The 20690-nt window shown below is 39.7% G+C and overlaps 1 protein-coding gene and 1 pseudogene across 4 annotated transcripts in view; both read right to left on the bottom strand.

Moving 5' to 3' along the window:
• The window catches only part of FHIT (fragile histidine triad diadenosine triphosphatase), a 1481620-nt gene that overhangs the window by 736453 nt on the left and 724477 nt on the right, over positions 1-20690 (bottom strand). The gene's annotated exons all lie outside the window — the stretch shown is intronic.
• LOC118005511 lies at positions 428-2531 on the bottom strand (annotated as a pseudogene).

Genomic DNA, 20690 nt, shown 5'->3' with positions numbered 1-20690 from the left:
CATACTGCTGCAATGTGAGTCTGTCCTCTTTAGGATAGGCTAAGCTAGGCTAGGCTAGGCTAAGCTGGAAGGGAAGGAAGGAGGGGAGGGAGGGAAGAAAGGAAGGAAGGAAGGAGAGAGAAAGAGAAAAAGAGAAAAAGAGAGAAAGAAAAGAGAAAGAAAGAAAGAAAGAAACTTAAAGTAATGGGTCTTCACTTGGAACAGAGAGCAAGCTGACTCTGGTTTACAAAGGCCTATCTCATTCCTGATCCTTTGACATTTGAGAGAGATGTGAGCAGTCTATGTCAAAAATGCACACTGCACATTCCCAGGAAGCCACTCACAGGGCCAACTGTAATTTTATTTAAGCCTGCCTGAACTTGCTTTTCTTATTTTTCCCCTGTAGGCACTCATGAGGTTTTTTTTTTTTTTTTCTTCCTTTTCTTTTGTAAGAAAGAACTCAAAGGCAAAGACACAGAGTTGACTTCACCAAAAACTAGCAAACTTTAAAGCAAAAAAAAAAATCAAGCATGTCTGTTTATATCAAGATTCACCCCACAACCCTTCTACTCATCCTCCTATACAAAGAGAAAACTTAAGACCATAATAGCTACTCTTCAAAAATGATTAAATGAAAATAGTCCAAAAGTCAGATTACTGGAAATATGTCTAAGCCCTTTGTGTGCAAATCCATATGGTGGCAGTTGGAACACCAAACACCTAAGAAAGAAAACAGACATACACCTTATATAAAGCAGGGTTGCAAATCCAAATGCCTACAGTGTAAGTAAGGTAATTTAATGGATGAAGTCGGGAGTAAGGGAAGAGAGAGCACCAGGGACAATGGAGAACTTGAGAGTCCTGGGCTTATGAGCTGCTCCTAATTAGCTGAAGTCCAATTCTGATATCAGAAATACATTTTCTGTTATTCCTTCCAGTCCTATTTCTTGGATTTTAAGTTGAGTTACAGATACTATGTTTGAAAAGTCACAGGAAAACTGGATGAAGGTTAACTTCCTCCAGAAAAGGTTCATCCTAGGCTGTGGTAGGCAGCCTGGGATGGGTCAGGTTACCTTCATCCAACTCAGGATTGAGTTGACTCAAAATTGGCTGATATTTGAAAGATTTGGTCTGCCTCTCTTGCTCACATCCTTGGATGTAGTTTGAAAGCCCATGGTGTTCACCAGTCTCCCTTGTCTTTCATGGATGTTGAACTCCAACAGTTTTACCCTTAGCAATGGGAGACTGTCACATTGAGCGCTTTGCCTTTTCAGTGATTTGCTTTCTAGCTTCCTAGCTCCGTACCCTGCATAGCACAAAAATTAGGCAAATGCCTCCAGGGATGAGACTGCCCAAGATCAGGCTAATTATCTAGTACCTGCCTTTTTTCTGAGGTCTCATGCTCTCAACTCCCAGCTGCTTTAGCATCCCTAAACTTTGATGTTTGTCTCTTCTGCCTTATGAGATTGCCAAAAAATCTTCGGCCTTCTCTGCTCCCAGGCTACAATCTTTAGTCTGATTTCTCAGCTTTCATGCCAAACCAAAAATTGGAGAGATCCCTTGAGGGAAAAGCAGGTTATGGAATGCTGGCTCACCACTTTATAGTGCCCTATGCTCTAGGAGTCTTGGTTTTCTTGGCAACTCTTTAATGTCTTCAAATTAGGTGCATTTCAGACTTTGCTTAATTTAGCTTCTCTACTGTTTTTGAAGAAGTGTTGGTTTTTCATAGACCACCCCAATTTAGCCAGAGGCAAAAGTCCCCAGGTAGGTTGTTGATTGGTTGGTTGGTTGACTGACTGACTGATTCTTTTGGAGATTACAAGGTTAAAAGGAGTGGAGATCGGTCTTGTTCACACTGACTGCAGTGAGTTGTATTTGGGTTTTCAATGCCTGAGACTTCTCAACTGCTGCTGTTGCCATAGATTTGTTTTCTTTCAGGATCAAAGTGGGTACTTTCATATAAAATCTTATTTTTAATTCCTTCTCTGGCAATTCTTTCCTGGATTCTTAGCTTTGCCTAAGTATACCTACAATGGAACCAGCATTCTTGAGCCACTAAGATAAACCCTCCTACTCCAACATCGTATGAACTTCTCATTCTACTCGTTAACGAAAAATGTCCAAGGCCAACCACAATAGATCCTCATGAACCATACAACATTGAATCCTGTGCACAGGGAAGGTTTTCGACATCTAAAATTCCTAGGAACTTCAAGAGCTTCCCCTTGGTGGAGTCACCAGGCTTTGGTGTGGCAGCCATGGGCTCCAGTCCCAGGTTAATTTAATACAGTAATGTAACTACTTCCCTTGGAAATAATGTGTTTATTCTGAAATTTAGGAGTTAACTTCATATTTATTTTTTTAATTTTTTTTATGTTATGTTAATCACCATACATTACATCATTAGTTTTTGATGTAGTGTTAACTTCATATTTAAACACTTAATCCACATGAGCTATGCAGCAATCATTTTGGTAAAAATTGACTACAAATGTTTATATATATATATTCAATTTCAAACAAGACATCAAACTAATACTTTTGGTTCAGTGATCTCTTTTAAGACAGATATGTCAAGCAATTTTTGTATTTTGTCAGCAGCCTTAAAAGAAATTTCAAATAACCACAAATCATTGTTACACTTTAGAGTACTTGAGACACTCCAGATAAATATTTGTTGATAGATGGACAGTAGGTGGAGGAATGGTTTCATCTAATATGTAATAGAAGAAAGTGACAAGACACCCACCCTTATGCTTATCAGGGAACAAGATGAGAATGCTCTGGCAGAATATCACTCTTGTAGTTGCCAGTAATTGGCCCCACTTGAAGCAAAGAGGAGGGATTTAAATAGAGGCACTATCTGACTTAAGCCTTCCTGTATAATGCAGAGCCCTGGATACAGACAGACATAAGACACATGGTAAAACAGTCAAATTATTCCCATTACCATGTGCCATCTCCAAGTGTGGCTTCCTGGGAATTCATCTGCAGAGTGCAACAACAAATTCTCTTTATCAAAAATGTTGAAAGCTCTTTGAGATTACTGCTCTGTTAGGACATCTAGCCTAACGGGCATGGAGCTCTTCACCATGTGGGTAGCTGGAGAATGTAGCAGCGGGCTCAGGATAGGACTCCACAGTGAATGCAAACTTCAGTTCCTCTAGGACCGTAACAGACCCCATGGCAGATCCCTGCTGACAGAGCACTTGTCTCTTCTGTAACACGCCTATATAAATAAGAGAAAATACCCAAGCATCCAAATGATGGGGATAATGAAAGACATCAGAACATAGCACGTGTCCTAAACTAACTCCTTAGTTTTCACAATTATCTAGTTTTTAAGACTGAGTGACAAATAGGTAAAATAAATAAATAAACCTTAGGCCTATAAAGCAAACAAGAAGTAAATAAAAATGACTAACATGGAGTACTGCATCAGAAGGTATCAAATGGCCAAAAAAAAAAAAAGCATTATCTGTATATGGCAGGCACTGTGCCAAGGATATTACTTGAAATCTGTCCATCTTCACGACAACTCTTCAAGGTAAATACTCTCATAATCCTCATTTTGATAGATGAGAAAAATGAAGCACAGAGCAGCTTAGTAATTTACTCCACGTAGTAAGCGGTAGAGAGTCAACCTGAAACTAGGTCTCAGAATGCCATATCACAAACCCTTAACCACATCCCTTTACAGGCCTCCTGGACTGCATTGATCATCTTAATGTCTCGCTGCTTATTCCTTATACTTTAATAATGTGACTATGGATTATGGACATGTGCCTTTCCTAGCTGTCCTTAAATCTGAGCTAAATATAAAACTAATGACATCTTGGGAGCTGTGATTCTTCCCTAACACATTTTGCTAAGAACATGGCTTATGAAATCTTTATATCTAGTTGAAATGTGTTTACTAAGTCTTGACAGGAAGTTCATTCTAGGGGGATATTACACATGGGCAATGTAAATTGCTCTAAGGGCTAAGAAGCCTTCATTCCAACTAGTTTTTTGCTGCCAAGTAATAAGTAATTTAATAGATTTGGAAAATGAAGCACCTGGTCTAACCCCTTTCACAAGTTACTAGGACTGCATAAAGATCAGTCACTCTACACAGATTTGGAAAATTCCCCATCTGACACATGGAGTTGCCTCCCTCAATGTTGTTGCAAACTGCACATTAGTGTTTAGACCAAGTATCTCTGAAGAGGCACAAACCTGTTCCTATGGCCTAGTAACTCCACACTGCAAATACGCATTTTGATGAGCATTTCCGAGCGCTGGAGGAAGGAGAACTGGGACCCCAACCTGAAGGCCAGCATCTTGTTCCTGGCTTTTCTGGCTCACAGCTGTGCCACCATGAGCAAGTCACACTATAAGCTTCGGTTTCCTACTCCATAAAAGATGCCAACCTGCCTCATGATGTTCTTGTAATGGTGGTACCTGTGAAAACACTTTGAAAAACTATTCAAACCAAAGATCAGATATGTGACATATATACACATACTTACACACAGCACCAAGGGCTAAGTCACGCATATCAACCAGATGCCAATGGCTAGATGATTAACCAGGTAGAAGACAGAAGTCCACTAAGCCACTCCCCAGAGGAAGTGAGCCTGTGAGGAGATGCCTGGTTGCTATGGTGATGGGAAAGGACAGAGCAGTCCAGGCAGAGGGACAGGGAGGGAAAGGAGGACACAGGCCGGCTACAGAAGCAGGTTCTAGAGAGCCTTCCTAATGAGCACTGAGTAAGTGTGGACTTCTGGAAATAGCAGCAGACAAGAATTCACTCATTAACAGAAAATAACCTGATATAGAAAGGCTGTGTGCCAGGCACCATAAACCAAAAATACCAACATGCAGGATCCTGCTTGATCTTAATAACAAGCCAGTGAAGGTATGCCTCCTATTTACTGATTAGGTATCATAGGCTTTGAGCAATTTATTGTCAGGTCCATATAGAGAGTAAGTGATAAACCAGGTTCAAACAGGGTCTGTAGAACTTGTTTGAACCTGGAGCCATGCTCCTTGACCACCATGCTATGCTGCCTCTCTAAACCATTGTCAGGATACAAACCAGCACATCTTTCAAGCTGTATTTCTGTAGAACAACTTTGTGTTTAAATACATAGGGAAAAAGTCAGGTATGGTATACACTCAAATGTTCACAGCACTCTTTCTGTCCAGTGGGATCACAGGTGACTTTCTCAATACCCTTAAGTATTATCTGACTTTTGTAATCAAAAAGAGAAAGCAATTAAAGAATTAAAATACATCTTTATTTTTCCTTCCTAAGGACAACTCTTATTGGGGCACCTGGGTGGCTCAGTTGGTTAAGCAACTGCCTTCGGCTCAGGTCATGATCCTGGAGTCCCGGGATCGAGTCCCACATCGGGCTCCCTGCTCAGCAGGGATTCTGCTTCTCCCTCTTACCCTCCTCCCTCTCATGCTGTCTCTCATTCTCTCTCTCTCGCAAATAAATTTAAAAAATCTTAAAAAAAAGAAAAAAAGGACAACTCTTATTTCCAAATGCTTTAGGTCATCTGTATAAAAAAAAAAAAAAGAAAATGAGGAAGTCAAAGGGACAGTTTGTTAAGGGTTAAATATTATAAATTTGATAAATTTGATTAATAGCTTAAGTATCTGTGGTATAGCAGAAAGCCACTGAAAACACTGGAGTGAACCTAGTCTAGCGAGGGAGGTTGGGCTTGAGGTTCATGATGGCAGGGGTGGGGCACCGGCATAAGGATGGGGGTCAGTGTGAGTGCTTTACAAAGTAGTCCCCACTCCAAGACTTTCAGAGAGAATTCGGGGAAGAATCACTAGTCTAGGATCCACTGTACTGGTGGGAATCAGCAATCCCACTTCTAGTATGTTGGCTGGGAGAAAGGCTAAGAATCACTGATACAAAAAGAGATAATCAGTAGAAGGCTATGCAATTAGGTAAGACAGTAATGGGATAAGGTCAAGGAAAAGCAGGAAGGATAGATATAGGGAAGATCCATACTTGGAGACTAGAAAAAAGATAAAGGGAAATGGCAGGGGGTAGAATAAGCAGAGGTGTGGGTGGGAGGGTATTAATAAGAATATTCTAAAATAAATGTTTCTTATAATGGAAGAAGGCTTCAAAATGTAAAACTACCTGTTTCAAAAGAAAATTTTCATACAACAGGTAAATCCTTACCTATATTAATATAGAAAATGAAAAAGCCAGTTTCCATTTAGTATTTAATATGTGGAACATTGTAATCTATTTTGGGGAGGAGACCACATAGGCTATTGCAATGAGATTTATAAACAGATAAAATTTCTTTCAAATGAATTGTTTCTAATAGTTTAGAGTTACAATGGATACTTGTTACTTGTATAATGAAAACTTGTTTCTAGGAGTTCTTAAGCCAACTAAGAACGCCATCACAACATTGAAATGCTTTGAATTAAACATTAGCAAGAGAGCAATTAATGAAAAGCCTAATAATCTTTTATTACTGTCCAAAAAAATCATTTTCACTTAGTTTTATCTATCTGGCAATGTTGAACTTAACCTGAACCTTGTGCTCCCAGGAAATAGCCAAGGTCAAATTCTTACCCTTTTGTGTTTTGGGAAACGTCCCAAAGTACAGGGACCAATCTGCCCTTGGAGATTCTGAGACCCACATCTACCCCTCCTCATGACGCCCTTATTTCATAAAACCTCACAATTTTTACTTCATCTTTGACAACAGCTGCATAGGACCCATGCCATGTAAGTGTCATAACTGACATAAACTGTCCTCTATTGTTGGACATTTAGCATGTTTCCAATTTTTCACAACTACAAAGAAAGCTACACCAGCCATCTTTGTACAAACAACCAGCCAACCTCAACTCTTCTCCTCCTTGAGACTTCGCTCATGAGTGAGCATTCCCCCTCTTGTAAGAGCCTGAAAAAAATCATCTCCTGGGCGCCTGGGTGGCTAAGTTGGTTAAGCAACTGCCTTCGGCTCAGGTCATGATCCTGGAGTCCCAGGATCGAGTCCCGCATCGGGTTCCCTGCTCAGCAGGGAGTCTGCTTCTCCCTCTGACCCTCCCCCCTCTCATGTGCTCTCTCTCTCAAATAAATAAATAAAATATTAAAAAAAAAAAATCATCTCCTTAATAGTCTGGTACAACTTCTCTTTAACATATTCAGCTGTTAAGAGGTTTCCAGAAAAAAATATAGCAGGAAATAAATGAGACCATATCACAAATGCTTGTTCCACGCTTTCTCAGGAAACATATAAATGCAAAAAAATTCACAAAGAATATTTAATGTCAATTGATAATGCTGATGCAAAAACTCCAAGAAAGGAAATGAGATTCTATGAACAATCTCACTTTGCCTGAAGATAAATTAGTACAACTGAAAATTATTTCAAATTTCTTATTTGAATGGCAAGGAAAATAATACTAAGGAAGGAAGCCGGACTCGCTATAATCAGGAAACACTCCCAATTTAGCAAACCACACAGGTAGCACGGGACATTTCACAAGGGCCAAAATGGTTGACCAATTCTACAGTATGAGAAGAGAGAAAAATCACAGCTTTGGCAAAGGAACGAAGTCCTAACCATGAGGATGACTTAAAGACACAGGATTCCAGCCCAGATGGGATTCAGGAACCACCTTGCTCCAAATTCCAGCAGGTTCATGAATCACAAATCCCAGGAACAATTCAGTGGGGCAACTCCAATCCATGTTTCAAAACTTGTGATTTTCTACAAGTTTATTTTGCTTGGAGAAAAATCATTAAATGTATCACATTTTATTTCTACACTTCTGTAGGACTTCTTGTATAAATGCCCAAATCTGGGGGTGGGGGCGGTTGGAGGGGGTGGGATATTCTAACCTCGTGTCATTTTAGCTTCTGCATTACTGACATGATGCTGCAACTCTTAAGGTAGAAAAGTTTGCAGGGGAAGCAGCTCCACCTGGTAACAAAACTGCCCTAATTTGGACTACGAATTAGCAACCTATTTCCCTGAGCACTGCAACAAATGAAGCAGACACTTTATCTCATTTAAATCTTGGAAAACTCTCCAAGGTTCCATTTAACAGATGCAAAGGTGAGACGCAAAAAGGCTTTATTGTGTGCCTAGGATAACAAAGTTGGTGGAAAATGGCAAATAGTGATTATTAAGGAAGGATTCAACATGTAGCACTGTTAGAGTCAACGACATTCAATTTTGTATGAGACCAACAGAATGTGGCCAAATAAAAGTACTTCATGTGACCGGCTTAATGAATTCAAAACAATGATTAGTAATTTAACACATCAATCTTCTGAATGTCAATGGATAGCTCTAAACTGCTGGGGAAAAATTTTTTTTTAAATAGTGCTGGAGCTTGCTTGCAAAGTTTCTTGAGTTGATTAAATATTCCCTCCAAAATCTTGTTTACATTATTAATTCACTCAGCAACCTCTGTCTTCAGAGAAGTGTAAATTTCCACCTGGTCCCTGAAGATTTAGCACACATTTTTAATTAAAATCGTCTTGAATAAATTGAGTTGTTATTCTTACAGGCTGTAATACTAATAGTATTAACTCCAAATAAGACAGAAGAAAAATAAAATAGGGTCCATTAAAAGTATGCACACATAGGGGCCTTGAACAGTGAAACATTTATCTAAACTTCATAAAAAGATCTGACTCCAAATTATGAAAAAGGGACCAGTGAGTCATTTCTACAGTTTTCATGAATGATTCACAATAGTAAAAAACGTAAAGATGTGTCAAAAGTTTACAAGTTCAAAGTACAAACTGAATGCTTCCTTTAGGAAAAGCTAAAACAAAATTAAACACCATGAGAAAGTAAGCTTTTCTCTCTTATGATCTAAATGACAGTCACAGAATTATGTGCATGATACAATTATATGCTGTCATGAACAGTTTAATTATTATATGCCCGACCAGTTTTTTTCTTAAAAAAATCAAGTGCCCTTCCTCATCTGAATGCTTCTAACCTAACTTTGCCATTCTTCCACTATATTCAATTTTCTATGGACACAGAGGAGTGGTCTGTCATTTAAAATGATGCTACTAAAATTCTCTCACTTTACTTTCAAGCTCTTAAAGGCTAGGTAGCATTTTGTCAGTCTCCACCATGCCAAGAGGCTGAACTCATTCATTCTTTCTACTGCTTGAATGCCTCCTTCATGCCAGGTACCGGGCTAGGATATGAGACATACACTGGAGGCCATGGGATCTTACTGGCAAGTAAGGAGACTGGAAACAAGCAGGGAACTGGACAACAGAGAGGCAGTTTGGGGTCAGCAGTGTCTATGCGCTCAGACTGCACAGTCAGCCCTGGTTTAAATCCTAGATGTGCCTTTGGGTACATCATCAAGGTCTCTAACTCAACCTCTTCCTCATCTGAAAAATGGAAGTGATGAAAATCCCTACCTCACAGATTTGTGAGGATTAAATGAGAGGATACAATGCTTCTAATTTAATTCCATGGCCCATAGTATATGCTCAATGAATATGACCTGCCATAAGGACGCTAATTATATTATTACTACTTTTTGCACTATAACAAGTGCCATGAAGACCTATGTAAAGGATGCTAGTAAGAGCACCAGGAAGAGCAAATCTCCCTAGAGTAGTTCAGTATGAACAGACAGACTACAGAGGACAGCACGCCAAGTAACGAGTCTTCGATATCTAGGAGAAAAAAATAGAGTGTTGTTCAAGAAGAACTCTCAAGAGAAGATGTCGTGTTCGTTTAGATGACTATTTCATCTTAAGAAAGCAGTCTTCAGCTACTGATCAAACCAGAACCCTAGCCATGCTGATGATTATTATCATCAGCAACCCTAAATTCATTTGCTGCATCACATCTTGGCATGCAAACGCTCATTTGTTACAATTATCCCTTCAGTTTGACATGGAGAGAAAGCAACCATAAAGCAACTTCTATTACCCTGGGAAGCTCCTCTAAATAATTAAAATTCTAAAGCACTCCTCAAGCTGAAAGTAGATCAGCCCCTCATTGAGGGCACATTCTATTAAATAAGTAGGCTCATGTTTGTTGTTCTTGCAACCCAAGTCCTTGAGCTCACAAATCCCACAGCACCAAAAATCATTATTTTTTAATCTAATTTAATTTTTTAGGTCCCAAATCTATCTTCGGGAAAAAAAAAAAAAAAGCCGCCATTTCTTACACACAACTTAGGCCCTTTCTAGGTACTCGTCATTAGGCTAAGCTTATAACATACATGATCTCATCTTCCATAGTTTTCCAGGGTGATGCTACTATTACTCAGAGTTTTAAAGGAAACTGAGGCACAGAGAGGTTCAAACCCTCACCCAAGTTTCATTAGCTCAAACATACTATAGCTATGATTTGAACCCAGCTTTCAAGTCAATGTCCATATCCACTATATTACAGCATAAGCACCTTGAGAATATATTTTCTTTTTTAAAGCAATATTTACATTCCAAATGCAAATGAAAGTCAGGTGGGGGTGAGGTGTGGGGCCGGAGTAAATAGGTGGGAGCAGGAAAAGGAGGTAAATGACTCAGCCACTGCAGACACATGTTTAATTAGAATTCACGTGGGCTCCAATTCAGGTTGGATTTTCATGAAGATCAGACAGGATTCTCTTTTTCACCGAAGACTGAACTCCATTTTAAGTCAGGGTCTTAGACAACAAGGGCTACTCACTTCCTAGTAGACTTTGAGGACTGGTTTTCTTCCCCAGTATTGAGCTTCAGACCTACCATCTTCTCACAAGCCTTTACAAGGGGACAGTCTACTCTTCCCCATGAAACAGGATGAAAGCAACTTATCTACATGCAAGTCTCCAGAACCAACAAGTGAACCAATTACCAATGAAAACAGGCTTGTTGTAAGCATTAATTAAAATGAGATAATATTTTGCTTAATTAGTGCAGTGCCAGGCATACAATAGGCATTCAACATGTTTGTGCCATTACTAATAACGTTTATGGATATTATGATTCCTAAAAAGAGTTCTTTAACTCACATGGAAGCAATATCCTATACCACATGCCCTTTTCTCAAGATTATGCAACCTAATAGAAATAACTAAAACAAATGATTAGCTTCTGCAAATGAGGAATCCTGCAAATGACTGCTCTGTTTGACTTGTAACAGCCACATGCTCAACTGGAAAATTTATTTTGATAAATGTTTGTCAATAGGGAAAAATGGGCTAGGATAAGGCTGGCATCAGAAAACGGAAATTCGTAAGGAGGAAAACAATTTTATTTTAAAGGATCAAAATCCATTATTAAATAAACCTGCTTACCAAATGCAGCTTAAATGAAATACCACCAACAACTGGGTAAACTATGTCCAGCAGTGGTTGGACTCATGCAATGAACTGATCAATTTAACTGGTCAATTAATCCAAAAGATGACCAGTCCATATGCACGAAGACGGTACCAGGGAGCCAGACTAACAGAGAGTTGCCATTTAAAGGGCCACCAGACTCAATTAATTCACATTTGATCAGATTCCCTGGATAATAATGGCTCACAGCTGGATTTGTACAACACAAAACACACAGAGGTGCATTTAAATATTAATAATTTTTTAAATATTTGAAAAGGTGTATCTTTTTTACTTATCACATAGCCCAAGGGAAACAGAAAGGTTGCATAATTCCCGGATACCTCAAATGAGGGAGGCTCCCAGTCTTCACTGAAGTTCAAGAGCATTAACTTCACACCTATGCTGTCATACTCACCCCTGCCCATCTCCCAAGACCAAACCTGACTTGCTACCTTCCCTTCCATGCTGACTTTAGACACAGCTATCAGTTTTGCTAAGTCGCACTGTGGGGGGACACTATGTCCCTTCTTATTAAAGACAACATGAATTATGGAACTAACCTACTTACTCTCTTGCCCCAAAGATTTCAGTGTTTAACTCAACTTCCCCATAATTCACTGCACACAGCAATTAAATTAATGGCAGTGGTGGCAGCATAGAATCCTTTAAGCCCCTATGGGCTTGTTCCTTTGATTAGACCAGATCAAGGAAGCTGCAGCTATTTGCAGGCAGATTAGAGGGGCTCCCTTTTTTATTGCCATCAGGGCTGAAGATTGAAAGGTCAGGTGTGTTGACATCTTACTCATCTCCATCTGTGATAGTTTACACTGAGATTATTCTTAAAGAAGGTTTTTAATACAGTAAGAGGACCATATGGATCAGGAGGCATGAAGGCGCCCTCATACATTTCAGGCAAAGGTACCAAGCGGGTTTATGCCTATCTGCTTCATCAACACACCCTGACTGCCACCTCCAGGTGCCAATAATGGATGCAGGAAATCAGCGTCCCGATGCTCTGTGAGATAGGATGGGGGCCTTCAGGGTCATAAAACATTTAATTATGCTCTTCATGGTTTGGGGACTATGTTGCATTTTATTACATTTTAACCTTTGGTGGAAAGAAAACACTTATTATCTGTTCATCAGTCATTCCCAAATCTAGCTCAATCAAAATCACTTGAACTTTTTTTTTTATATTAAAAAAACAAAGTTGACAACCAGCTTCCCAAATCTCACCCCAGAGCTGGTGAATAAGTATCTCTTGGGGATTTGGCCCAGGAATCTCTAGTTTCCAAGAGCCCCACTAGAGGTGGTTCTAGTAAAGACCCAGTTCAAGGACTCACTGGTACATGTCACAAAGCCAAAGTATAAGAAAGTTTACCTGAAAAGAATAAATAACAATGCTCAATGAAGTTGAACAATGAGTAGGTGAGGATAGTCAGGCTGCCTGGGATTAAAATCTCCTTCCTCCACAGTGAGCAGGGTATATAAATTACTGAATCTCTCTGGGTCTCATTTTTCCTCACTTTTAAAATGAGGTTAATACCACCTCCCACAGGTACCTCTATGGAAAGCACTTAGCATGGGCCACAACTATATTAAGCTACCCAAAACTATGAGTGATAATTATTTTTTAACCAGATCCCAGAAATTCTAGAAAACAAAGCTCATTGTATCATAGTAAACAAATTTTCCACAAAACAGAATAGTCTTTTTCCTCTCATTTAATTCTTTACACTTAATACTATACTTCCTATGGGATAGGCTGAAATAATGACTAAATTCTAATTTAAAGCTGCATTACTTAATAATTTACTTAATTCAAAGGCACCATCAATTCACTAATAGCTCTGTCGGAATTAAAGAAGGAAAACAAGTATGTGATGATTGCAAACTGCATCCCAATTTCAGAAATGTTAAGATGTACTGGGGTGAGGTAGGGCAGGAGAATCTAATGCTATCAAGAACCCAGGGAAGTCTGTATTAACAAGCCTACACATCCCCAATCACACATAAAGTTCCCCCGAGGGGTCATCAGCAGAATGAGAGTCCTACAAAATATGCTGGAGTCAAATCATCTGGAAATCACTGCCTAACATTGCCCTCCTCCTCACACCCTCTCTTCACATAGATTCATGATGCATACTCACATATTAAAATATCTGAAGGTTGAGAAGTGTTTCAACAGATACACCAGTTGAACTTGCCTTGAACTTTTCTGCTGACCCTTTGGGGAATAAACTTTCTCAGTACATATTTTGATAAATGTTAAAGTAAAGCCAAGTTTCTTGGCTATAGTAATTATGAATATCTTTGTCCAAATATCTTGTCTTGTCAGAGTAAAAGGCCTATAGGGAAAGAAGCCTGATGTCTTCAGACTAACAACAGGATTCATAGCTTCCTTCCAAGGATAATAAGACCCTTTCTTGTTATTTATTAGATGGTAAAAAATGAGCCATGAGAAAACAGGGAGAGCCATTACTTTTTCTGAGGAACCTTATAAGTTGAGAACATTACTGAGCATTTATATTGCATGATAATTTGACAAAAAGACATTTTTAGTTTTAATTATCCCAATGATAAGATTAAAAATCCAGGAACTGTTTATTCAGATCCATCTTGGTAAAATAACTACGTTCAATAAACACACAATACAGATAGTTTTAATTTTACATGTGGGCCAGGAGGATCCATTTCTCCCAAAACATGTATCATCCCATATGTGCTGTGATTTACAATCCCCAAAGCATAAAGTTTGAATTGTGAGTCTTCTGTTTAGGATTCATTGGAATTCTAATCCTATAGTCACACTAAAATAGATGCAGTCTAAAAGAAAATTCTCCACATTTTAAAGCCAGATGGCCCATATAAGCTAAATATTTTTTCATTCCTTGTTCAGAAGAAAATTCACGTTGAAAGTAGTGAATTAATTTAAGTAGACATGAATTTAAGGGATCCTTAGTCATCAATCCCAAACTTAGGACTCTATTTAAAGAAAATGCATTTTTTAATGAAGTTTAAAAAATAACAAAAAAGAATATATATAGAAACCCTGGCACAGAAAACTTCTTTTAAAAAAAATCCCCTAATGTTCATGGGGAAAAAATAAAAAAAAAAAAATTAACAATTCTCAATTCCATGGTATGACCAAATTTTTTTTCCTTCAAACTGAAAAATGAGATCTTTATTTGAAATATTTCTAGAATCACCAAAAAAGGTCTAATTATTTCAAATTGTCTAATAGTAAATATGTTATCGAAGAGTGAGCCTTAATCACAATTTTCTTTTTGATTAAAAAATAACAAAAATCCAATTCTAGCATTTCTTTTCTTTTTTTAAAAAAAAGATTTATTTTAAAGAGAGAGCCAGCAGGGCCCTGACACAGGGCTTGCTATCCTAGGACCCTGAGATCATGACCTGAGCTGAAATCAAGAATCAGAAGCCTAACCACCTGAGCCATCCAGATGCCCCCACTTCACCATTTCTAGTCTTAGACTGATAGAAACCCAGGACTTGGATTGTATTTTGCAACATTCTCCCACATTCTACACTTACATTTTCTCTTCTATTAATACAAATATATATAAATATACATAGAAAGACTCCCCAGCAGCCCTGAGAGACATTACCATACTGCATGAGTCCGTTAAATGAAATCAAGAAACTAATAAAAAGGATAGCAACGTTCTTCTCATATTTAACATCTCTGTTCTTTAAAATGAAGGAGGCAGCCATACAGTAGCCTTAAAAATGCCATATAGTGGGATCTTCTCTCCAGCACTCTAAGAACTGTTCAGTTATACAAGACAGGGCCTCTTCAAATTATAGTTGACTCCTGAACAACATGAGGATTAGAGGCACTGATCCCCCAGGGCAGTCAAAATTCCACATGCAACTTCTGACTTCCCAAAACTTCACTACTAATAGCCTACTATCAACCAGAAGCCTTCCCCTAAACATAAACATTCAATTAACACAAATTCTGTATATGTATTATCTACTGTATTCTTACAATAAAGCTAGAGAAAAAGGCAGTGTTAAGAAAATCATGAGAGAGGGGCGCCTGGGTGGCTCAGTCGTTAAGTGTCTGCCTTCGGCTCAGGTTGTGATCCCAGAGTCCTGGGATCGAGCCCCACATCGGGCTCCCTGCTCAGCGGGAAGCCTGCTTCTCCCTCTCCTACTCCCCCTGCTTGTGTTCCCTCTCTCGCTGTGTCTCTCTCTGTCAAATAAATAAATAAAATCTTAAAAAAAAAAAAAAAAGAAAATCATGAGAGAAAATATATTTACAGTCCTGTACTGAATTGAGTGAAAAAAATTCCATGTATAGGGGCTCGTGGCTCGCTCAGTACAGCATGAGACTCTTGACCTCAGGGTTGTGAGTTCAAGCCCCACATTGAATGTAGAGATTACTTAAAAATAAAATCTTAAAAAGAAACCCATGTATAAGTGGACACGCACAGTTCAACGTTGTTCAAAGGTCAACTGTATTCCCTACTTGGGATAAAATGTTGGAAGCTTTTTCCTTCTGCACATTACCTGTGTATTGGTCCATTAGGCATTCAAAGTCAGTTTCTCAACAAATAGTCTTAGAAAACAGACCATTATTTTGTTTAAAGCAAAGGTCTTCAAAGGCAGTCACAGGTAGGCTGAGGATGGGAGGCCCCAAACAAGCCCAAGCTAGAGCACCTCTAATGGAATCAGTTTGATAAACTGAGTTTCCATGTAAGATTATAACTTAAAAAAAAAAAAAGGAAAGTGCAGTTTAAAAATAAAAATCTGAAAACCACTAGTTTAGTGGAAGTGGGACACGCATGCAAGATAGGACTCACCCCTGTATCAGGGTCAGGATCCTGGGTAGGATGACCCATTTGCTGAGACAGTCCTTGTACCCAAAGGCCCAGAGTAAAGGGCCACATTATAGAAAGTGCCCTGGCTGCCAGGGAAAAAAACTAGCAACATCTGTGTGCCAAGAGTACATCTCTAAATCCTATTACTGACTCGAGTACTGATTCAAACAGAGGTTGAAGCATTCACAGTCTGCCTAATGCAGGGTCGGCCCACAGTAAACACACACACTGAAGGGGTACCTATGATGGGCCAGGCATCATGCCAGGAGCAGGAGGACCTTGCTGAACACAAATAGCACAGCCCCTGCTACCCAGAGGTCAAGTCTAATGGAAGAATGGTCATTAATCAAATATTAAAAAGAACTGCCACATAATGAGCCCCTGCTGGGCATCAGGTGCCATTCTAACATCAGCTCTTCTCATCATCACCACACCTCTAAGAATGAGATGCTGTTACATCTCCATGTCACGGAAGAAGCACTGAGACACAGAGAGATCTCAGGGCTGCTAAGAGGCCAAGTTTGGCTTGAGGCGCAGCTGAATGGCTTGAGATTCCAGGCTCTTAATCATCAGACCCTCTCTCCTGCTAAAACTCTGTAATCTCCTAGGGATTAGCCCTAAGCAGGGAGAACAGACCACCATTGCAGAAATGACATTTGAGCTAAGAGCTTCAGGAATGGCAGAGAAGAGGGAAGAGGTCAAAGCACCTGCAAAGGACTGGTGGGGGGTGGGGGCAGGGAAGGGCCCGGTGAGCACAACATCCAGCCCATCAGACGGCACAGAGAGCTGGCGAGCACTGGGGACAATGGGTGGCAGGAGGTAAGAGGTGAGGGGTATGTCGGGACTATGCTGAGTAGGGCCCTGTAGAACACTGTAAAGCACTTTTGTCTTCATCCCTAGACTAATAGGAAATCACTGCAGGGAGGTCCCTCAGAGGTACAGGTGTTTCAAAAGTCCTCTCTGGATGCATCCAAACACGAACCATGAGAACCTTCTGACCCTGTCAGGGCTGACACGGCACAATCTTCCCCAGAGACTGACCAAGACAAGACCAACTCTGCTCTGGATCATTCTGTACATTCCTGAGACATGCCGGCAGCCTGCCATGGACCAACCACCTGAACATTCTGCCTGGGGCAGGGAGAGGGAGGTAGCAGCTCCAGCTAATCTCTTCCGGAGTTTCATCAGTGGGACAATACATCACCTCCTCAGACTTCAGCATGGAAGGAGAACTTTTAGAACACAAACATTTAAAAATGACACTATTCTCCTCAAAATCTTTTCTTCATTTTGTAAGTGGTAGAAGGAGACAGATAACCATATCACATTACTGAATACCATGGGACATTTGTTCACACTTAAAAGTATTTAGGTGTTATTTCATGTAAATGTTGAGAAGAAGAAAAAAAATCTTGTTTTTCTTATCTCTTGGGAACCAGGTTTAGTTCCAAAAAAAAAAAAATCTGCAAATTGACAGAAAACGATGTATCTGTACTTAATTCAGTGTATATGGATTTAATCACATAAGACTAACCACTGAACCCTGACCATGGGCAGAACTCTGTGGAACTCAGTCTTTTAATCAGAAGTACTAGCCCAAAAACTGCAATTCACTGATAGTGATTCAATACACATCACTCTGCTCTCCCCACCATCCTTTCCTCTATTCCTCCCTTACCAAAGAGAGGTAGGAAACTTCTACTAAATCCAGTATTTCTCAGGGGAGGAAAAAGCATAAAATCTTGACTCCTAATAATCATGATCTTGCAAAGCCATCCACACCGAGAGGTTACAGCATGTCTAGAGGGATGGCGTGGTTATGGACATGGCTTTAACCCAAAGAACCTAGACTCTGTCGAACTCTGGCTTTGAGCAGTTGACCCATCTGGGCTTCAGCACCCAGAACCATAAAACACTTAAGGTAACAATATCTATCTTACACTTGGGGTGAGATTAAATATTTAGCACAGGACCTAGCACAATAAAGGGGTGTGAGAGGGTTTTTTTTTTAATTCTCTTATTATTTTCCACAAATCAGTGTAACTTTACTTAAGAAAATAACATCCACATTGGGTTGGACTCCTGTCCCTTCTAGCAAGACTGTTGCAAAAAGGGATGTCAGACGTTTCTTTTGTGGGAGATCATATCATTAGCCCTTTATCTACAGAGTGTAGGTGTGTCACCAGATGTATTAACTTCCCCTTAAATCCTTTGAAAGTATAGAAGGAAATGGACATCAAACTACCTACTTAATACCCAACACCATGGCAGAACAGAGCCCACTAAAAGATCCTCTTGTCTCTTGCTCAAAAAGGCATGACCCAAGGAGAAGAAATTACCAGTTCCCCGCCTTTTTTTAAGTAGGCTCCATGCTCAACATGGGGCTTGAACTCACAACCTTGACCCTGAGATCAAGAGTCATATTTCTACCAATTGAGCCAGCTAGGCATTCCTCCCCCACATTCTTGACATGACTTTAAAGGCTCAGGTTAAGTTCATGTCATCAAATCTTCCCCTGTCATAAGAAAGTGTGGGCAGGGGGAGGGAGGCAGAGGGAGAGAGAGAATCCCAAGCAGATTCCACACTCAGCACAGAGCCCAATGCAGGGCTCAGTCTCATGACTCTGAGATCCTGACCTGAGCCAAAAACCAAGAGGTGAACATTTAACCCACTGAACCACCCAGGTGCCCCAAGAAGAGCCATGTTTTATTTTTTTTAAAGATTTTATTTATTTGACAGAGAGAGACACAGCGAGAGAGGGAACACAAGCAGGGGGAGTGGGAGAGGGAGAAGCAGGCTTCCCGCGGAGCAGGGAGCCCGATGTGGGGCTCGATCCCAGGACCCTGGGATCATGACCTGAGCCAAAGGCAGACGCTTAACGACTGAGCCACCCAGGTGCCCCAAGAGCCACATTTTAAATAAAGGGGATAATTTGGGATTAATCCTATTTTTATTAACTTACTAAACTAATTTTATACCAAGATGGTATTGTAAGACTTCACCTTTTAAACAGTTCATCCTTAGGCCCATTTATTTCTTCAAACCAAATTCCCACTCTTTCCATGCTGTAAAGTTTTATAAAATGCTCTGCTTTAAAAGCAGTCTAGTCTTTGCTGCCTTTCAACTGTACTTTCTTTGTTTTTCACAGAGAACAGAAAACCATTGATAATCCCTGAAGAAACTTCTGACAGGATAGGAAAATGCCTGATGAGTCCAAAAGCCCCCAATCCCCAAGACATAGAGGCAAGAGAAGTTGGGGGGCAAATTTAAATACAATTATCATATCTCAAATTGCAAGAAAAACAAATGTCTCAAACACCATTATTCATTTAAGTTTTTTGACAACCCGACATTTATCTCCTTTGGTCTTATATTATAGAAATGTCTCTTATTATATTCATTTTACAGAGACTGAGTATTTTTAATACTAATGAGATGCATGTTCCAGAGTTGATCCTTTTCGTTAAAAAAATAACTGAAAAAGCTGAAGCTATTATGTTGATTGTACACCTAAGTGTGTTACAGTAAATGATGCAAAGGAAATTTAACAAACAGGTAAATGCACTTGAAAGTGGTACTTCTTTGCTCTCAAAGTGCTGGTCACAAAATATGCACCAATGCCAAAATATCCATCCTCACACAGATAGCCAGTTTCTTCGGTAAAGTTCAGTTGAAATCGAACAGTAATTAAAGCACTTAATTTGTATGAGCACTGTTCCAAGATTAACTAAAGGGCTGAGGGGAGCTGGAGGCGGGGAGATCAATTAGGAGCCCATTAAAATATGATAGGAAGAGAGACAGAGCGCGACAACTCTGAGCTTGGGATACAGAGTGGAAATAGTAAAGAGGGATGTGAGAGAATGAACAGGACCCGGAGAGACAATATGGAGAAGAATATTTCAAGGCTTAAAAAAAAAAAAAAATGCGGTGGTGGGAAGACCATTAACACATTAACCGACAGAACAAGTGGAAGAAGTCGCGGTTTGGTGGGAACGAATTCTCCTTTAGAAACACAGAGTTGAAGGCACTTGCACATGAAACCCAACCTCACAGGGAATTATGAGTAACAACACTGGAACTGTATCAGGGGCAGACACGTCATTTTGGGAGAAGGTTATGGAACCTTACACTCAGAACAGGAAAAAGTCATCTCTGTCAATTCCGATGCATTTTCCTCCCTAACGCCGGCAGGGACACAATCCGGACAGGTACCATGTCTGCTTACCACACTCAAGAGAAAGGAAAGAGACGAGACTGACAGAGGGCTGTGAATGTCAACCCTGACCATAGCAACACCAAAGGCGAGACTTTCTTCTGCTATAGGAGGCCGAAATAATTTTCATCATTAAGCTTACTTTCTACATCCAGGGGAAAATGAACATGTATTCACATTATAGTAATTTGAAAAATTCAGAATTAATGAAAAAGTAAGCCTCAGAATCTTAAGTCAACTGAATATAGCAAACGAAGATGGATGAAGCTCCCAAAGAGCTTCAGTCATGCTCATATGTAATTAAAAAAAAAAACAAAAACAAACAAAAA

The sequence above is a fragment of the Mirounga leonina genome, unplaced genomic scaffold (genome assembly GCF_011800145.1).
Source record: "Mirounga leonina isolate KUSES-001 unplaced genomic scaffold, KU_Mleo_1.0 Mir_94, whole genome shotgun sequence".
NCBI lineage: Eukaryota > Metazoa > Chordata > Mammalia > Carnivora > Phocidae > Mirounga > Mirounga leonina.
This window is presented reverse-complemented; position numbering and strand designations above follow the sequence as displayed.